The sequence below is a fragment of the Aplysia californica genome, unplaced genomic scaffold, assembly GCF_000002075.1.
Source record: "Aplysia californica isolate F4 #8 unplaced genomic scaffold, AplCal3.0 scaffold00318, whole genome shotgun sequence".
NCBI lineage: Eukaryota > Metazoa > Mollusca > Gastropoda > Aplysiida > Aplysiidae > Aplysia > Aplysia californica.
The window spans coordinates 103799-109527 of NW_004797588.1; positions in this window are offsets into that span (position 1 = coordinate 103799).

Genomic DNA, 5729 nt, shown 5'->3' on the forward strand with positions numbered 1-5729 from the left:
AGAGAGAGAGAGAGAGAGCAAACGTCAACCTCTGACACTGTCACACAACAATAAGCAGCGGTTTGACTTGTAACATCTGCAGTCGACACTGTGCTAAAGAATGGAGAAACGATGCACTTGCCTGGGAAAACTTGTACAAATGGCTAGTTCCAACTCCCCCCCCCCCTTTAAAAAAAACACCCAACAACAACCAAACAACAGACCTCCTTAATAAACCCAAACACCCAGCAACAACACCCCCCTCCAAAACAAGAACAACAACCCCTCCCCCCACCCAAAAACAAACAACAAACAAACAAAACCCCAACGTTTTTTAAAATAAATATTGTTGTGACACTATCCAGGAGGTCTATCCATCTAAGACAACCATGTTTCTGCCGATAACGGGTAGCTATCTTGGACAATTTCGACTGCATTTAGTTTGGAACTGTTTCCCGAGAACATCGACCGCGATGAGAATCTGACAGAACCAGACTTGTTCTGTAGATGGCAAATTGAGCACCAAGTCAAGAAACAATCATGTTAAAATGGCTGTTGATAGAACTTGAGAAAGTAGCTGCCATCTTAGTTGTTGTCGGCTGCTTTCATTGAACAAGAAATAATAAGTAATAGGCTTCAAAGGGGGCTATGAGTTCTAAACATAGACTTGTTGACTCTCGAAGTCCAGTAAGCACAAAAGGGCTTTCTTTCTCCCTCTTAGATTTTGAGCTCACCTTTTCTGAACACACTTTTCTGTGGGGGCTCTCGAAACCTAGAGGTTAAGGGGTTCGCCTCTCATTCAGAGATCCTTGTTCGAATCCGAGTAGCGACAGAAAAAAACAATCTTCTCTAAAATTGTCTCCTTTCACCTCATTTCCTGCTCTTTTGCAAAGTTCTGTGGTCAGCTTTAGTCTCCACTTTCTGCCCCACCCCCTTCACCCCCTTTGCCTCCTCCTCTGGGCTCCTGGCTCTATCTGCAGCCTTTCTACTGTTACTCCGTGGCTACTTCTTACTGCATGCTGTCTTTCAGCCACACCCCTGATCTACTGGTAGGAAAGATCTACCGCCCCTTGTCCTGGAACAAGAACGTACCGATTACGTAACTGTAGCTGAACGCTTTTAAGAAGTAAAAATTTGTGTTTTATCAAAATTTGGCTAACATTTTTAAAACTTGATATATGTCGAACGCTTTGATTGATTTTTTTTCATTATTATTTACAGACTTGATGTTCTCATGGCTGAATTTTGTTTGTTCTAAGGTTTGTTAAAATTGGTGCCGAGATGATCGAGTTACTGCCCTTTAAGTGAGTCATTTTTTAAAATTAGACGCCCTGTACTTTTAAATGCTCAAAATGTAGCAAACTTTCCTCTGCCACAACAGAAGCCATCGGTCATCTTAACCTTTTAATTTTCTTTCTCCCCACATAAGAAATATTCTCCTCTGCAGATACAGTGTCATCGTCATTAAATGACGGAAAAAGTATTATCATCATAATCATCATCATCATTATCATTATTATTATTATTATTACTATTATTATTATTATTATTATTATTATTATTATTATTATTATTATTATAACTAATAGCTAGGTACCCGTTCGATTAACGGACTCAAAAGAATCGATCGTCAAGTCAGTGTGGACCAGTGTGCACTGCTTGTGAACGGGAAGCCTCACTTGTTTCCAATGGTGTCTTAGAAGACGGACTTTCCCAAGATGAGATCTGAACGAAACTAATGAAAATCTGAAAATTAAACTCCTTTATGTAACTGTACGCCCTTTAAATGATTCTGAACCACCGTTAATTTTTTTTTCAAATTCTTAAGTTAAGTGGTTCAGAAGTTTTAGGCGACCAAAGGGATGAACTTTCCCAAATGAAGTTAGAATGGAGGACTGCAGATTTTCGTTGTGTGTTTTTTTCTTTTCTTTTCGTATGGCTTTCCATGCATACCTTTAATGTGTTCCGTGCGCTCATATATGACCTTATGCAGTTGTGAAAGCCGTAAAACACTTTCCACCCACCCCCCAACCCCCCCACAAAACAACAACAACAACAACAACAACAACAGCAACAACAAAAAACCCAAAAACAAAAACAAAAAACAACAACACTTTTTTGTTCCTGTTTGTCTCGTAGGCCCAGGAAAAGTTGATAACTAATGTCTTCCAAGATAAGACAAGGTGAGAAAAGATAAGGTAACAATTTATTGCTCTTCACAAACAGGAACTTGCTGCAACTTCGTATATACATAAATACACACGTACTCGACAAAATACACACACACACACACACACACACACACACACACACACACACACACACACACACACACATTCACTTACATAACATAATGTAGACACACACTAACGAATAGTCATTGGATGGACATATAGAACCATTTTATTCTCGCTCACCTGACAACGACTGAATAACTCGTATTGATGACGGTATGAAGGAATTTTTATGCTTGTTGGTTTTGCCAAAGGAAGAAGAACAACAACACACAAGAATCCAAACATTTTCTTCCGATGTCTGGTTTATTCTGAATTAAATGGATGTCTAGCATACCATTATACGAGAATAAGATACTCTCTGTCTGAATTTGATATTTATAGCCCTATCTGGATTTTAATAGGAGGGAATACAATTTTATACGAAAACACATGATTAGGTTTACATTTGCCATTTGTAAAATATAAGGAATAGTATACGACACCAAATATTGCTTTCAAATCAACAGTCTGAAAAGCAAAATACGTTGTACACAATGTATCTTTATAAAACAGCTTCTCGATTCTAGCACCGCATACCCACATCTAGACCACCTAACTGCAGCAACGAGACACTGAATTCTGTCAACAGACACCGCCAGGAAGAAGACATGCACCCTGAGGTAACGTCATTATTTGTTTATGTTCAATGCCTCAAATTGTTTTAAAAAAAAAGAAAGTGAGGTGCAGATAGTGGGATAATATAATATCTGTTCTATTCTATTCTATTCTATTCTATTCTATCATACCACACCATATCATATTATATATTTATTATAGTGAATTACATTGGACTCTGTTATTAATTGATACTATATTATATTATATTATATTATATTATATTATATTATATTATATTATATTATATTATATTATATTATATTATATTATATTATATTATATTATATTACGTTACAGTATAGTATAGTAAAGTATAGTAAAGTATAGTATAGTATAGTATAGTATAGTATAGTATAGTATAGTATAGTATAGTATAGTATAGTATAGTATAGTATAGTCTAGTCTAGTCTAGTCTAGTCTAGTCTAGTCTAGTCTAGTCTAGTCTAGTCTAGTCTAGTCGAGTATAGTCGAGTATAGTATAGTATAGTATAGTATAGTATAGTATAGTATAGTATAGTATAGTATAGTATATTATATTAAGGGGGCTCTCGTGGCCTTGAGGTTAAATAGTTCACCTCTCATTCAAATGTCCGGGTTCGAATCCGAGTAGAGACGGAAAAATTTTCTTATCTAAGATTAATTGTCTCCTTTCACCTCCTTTCCTGCTCTCTTGCAATGTTCTGTCGTCTGCTCTCGTCTCTACTTTCTGTCCCCACCCCCTCACCTCCTTTACTCCGTCCTCTAGGCTCCTGACTCTTTCTGCTGTCTTTTTATTGCTACTCCTTGGCTCCTTCTTACTGCTGTCTTTCAGACACACCCCTTATCTTATGGTAGGTAAGATCTACACTTAGCTTTCTCGCGGACAAAGGCGAAAAATCTCGGAGTCCCGTGTGCAAGTTGCGCACATTAAAGATCCCTTGGTGGTCCAAAAATCAATAAGAGTAGGCTCGACAGCCACCTGGGCAAAATTCAAAATTTCCTACCAACTGAAAATGTTTTGTGTCCCGCGCGCTCATAGTCATATGACCGTATGCAGTTGCAAGCGCCGTAAAACTCTTACCAAAAAATTCTATAAAAATATTATATTATATTACATTAAACATTATATTAAATTTCATTGCATTGCATCATATTGTATTGTATTGCATAATGTTGTAACATATTGTGCATGTTTTATATTATAGTATATATCATGATATATATACACTGTATATCTACTCAATAATACCACTATTTTTACTACTAGTACCTGTGCTAATCTACTACAACAAAAACAACAACAGCAGCAGCAGCAGCAACAACAACAACAACAACAACAACAACAACAACACAAACAACAACAACAACAACAACAACAACTACTACTACTACTACTACTACTACTACTACTACTACTAACTACTACTACTAGTACTACTACTACTACTACTAATCATGATGTCATCATTGCATTTGTATAGTGCATAGCCATAGTTTACAGCATCTTCTATGAGCTTTACAACTAAGCTAATAATTACTCTCAGAGATATATTCTCTGATTCCCGGAAGCACGCAGTGCAAGCAGCCGATTCGATTCAGCACTCAATCACCAACAAATTGACAAGATATAGGTGGCTACCCATTCACACTTGGGTCATCATCATCTTCCAGTGCCAGATCTGTGACAGATATCGGCGATCATAGTTCTCCATTCATTCCTTTGCTCGGATGCTCTTAAAAAAGCTACGTTTCCCTCATCTTTCCCCCTAACCCACTTGTTTATGTTGCCTAAGTAGGTTGCTCTGGGCCTACCCCTGCCACATTTGCCTTTAATTTTGCCAGCGAGAGCTAGATGTTCAAGACCCTTATGTCTCTTCAGGTGTCCCAAAAAACTGCATTTGTCATTCCCTGATTGTTCTTAACAGTGAGCGTCCCATGCAGGCTTCATCAAGCACTACCTCATTTGATTTCTTTTCCTTCTACGATATTCTTAACAGTCTCCCAAGAAACCACATTACTGTTGCTTTTATTTTATTTTCACTGTCTTTAGTTATTGTCCAGCATTCACAGCCATATAGAAGGGTTGACCATACTACATATCATTTCAGAACTTTCATTTCAGTAGTCATTGAGATGTTTCTATTTTTGAGGATCGGGTTCATATTTTGATTGAAACTAGCCTTAGCCTATGCAATTCTCTGTTTTATCACACTTGGTTAATGGGAGAAAAAGTGCAAAGTGCTTTTCCCAAGGACCCAACGCCCGACTCTAGCGGGGTTTGAACCTGTGGCCTTTTGATTAAAAGCTCAACAAACTAACAGCTAGACCACAAAGTCATGAAAGCCACATAAGCTCGATTTCGACGGGTCATTGGGATTGAGAGGCCATAAAGCCATAGTTGATAAAAATTTAGTTAAGTGAACAGCTGAACGAAGTGCAGAATACATGTATAGGCTAACATGAATAACATTGGTTTTAAAACTAAAAAATGGGAGTTTTTACTTCTCAAGCAATGGAAGAAAGCTCCAAGACAAGAACAGAGGCGCCATCTGGTCGTAAGTGCAGGTCTGAGCGTTTTTTACGGAGGAGAACCATAATGTTATTGTAATACTGAACCATTGCCCCACACAGGTATCCAGTCATGCGAATAAAAAGTACAGTTTAAATATAGGGGCACTGTTAAAGCACACCAGGGCAGGGAATCAAGGTCAATGTGAGTGTGTGTGTGTGTGTGTGTGTGTGTGTGTGTGTGTGTGTGTGTGTGTGTGTGTGTGTGAGTGTGTGTGTGTGTAGAGAGTGTGCATGTGTGGGTGGGTGTGAGAGAGTGTGCATGTGTGTGTGTGTGTGTGTGTGTGTGTGTGCGTGTGTGTGTGTGAG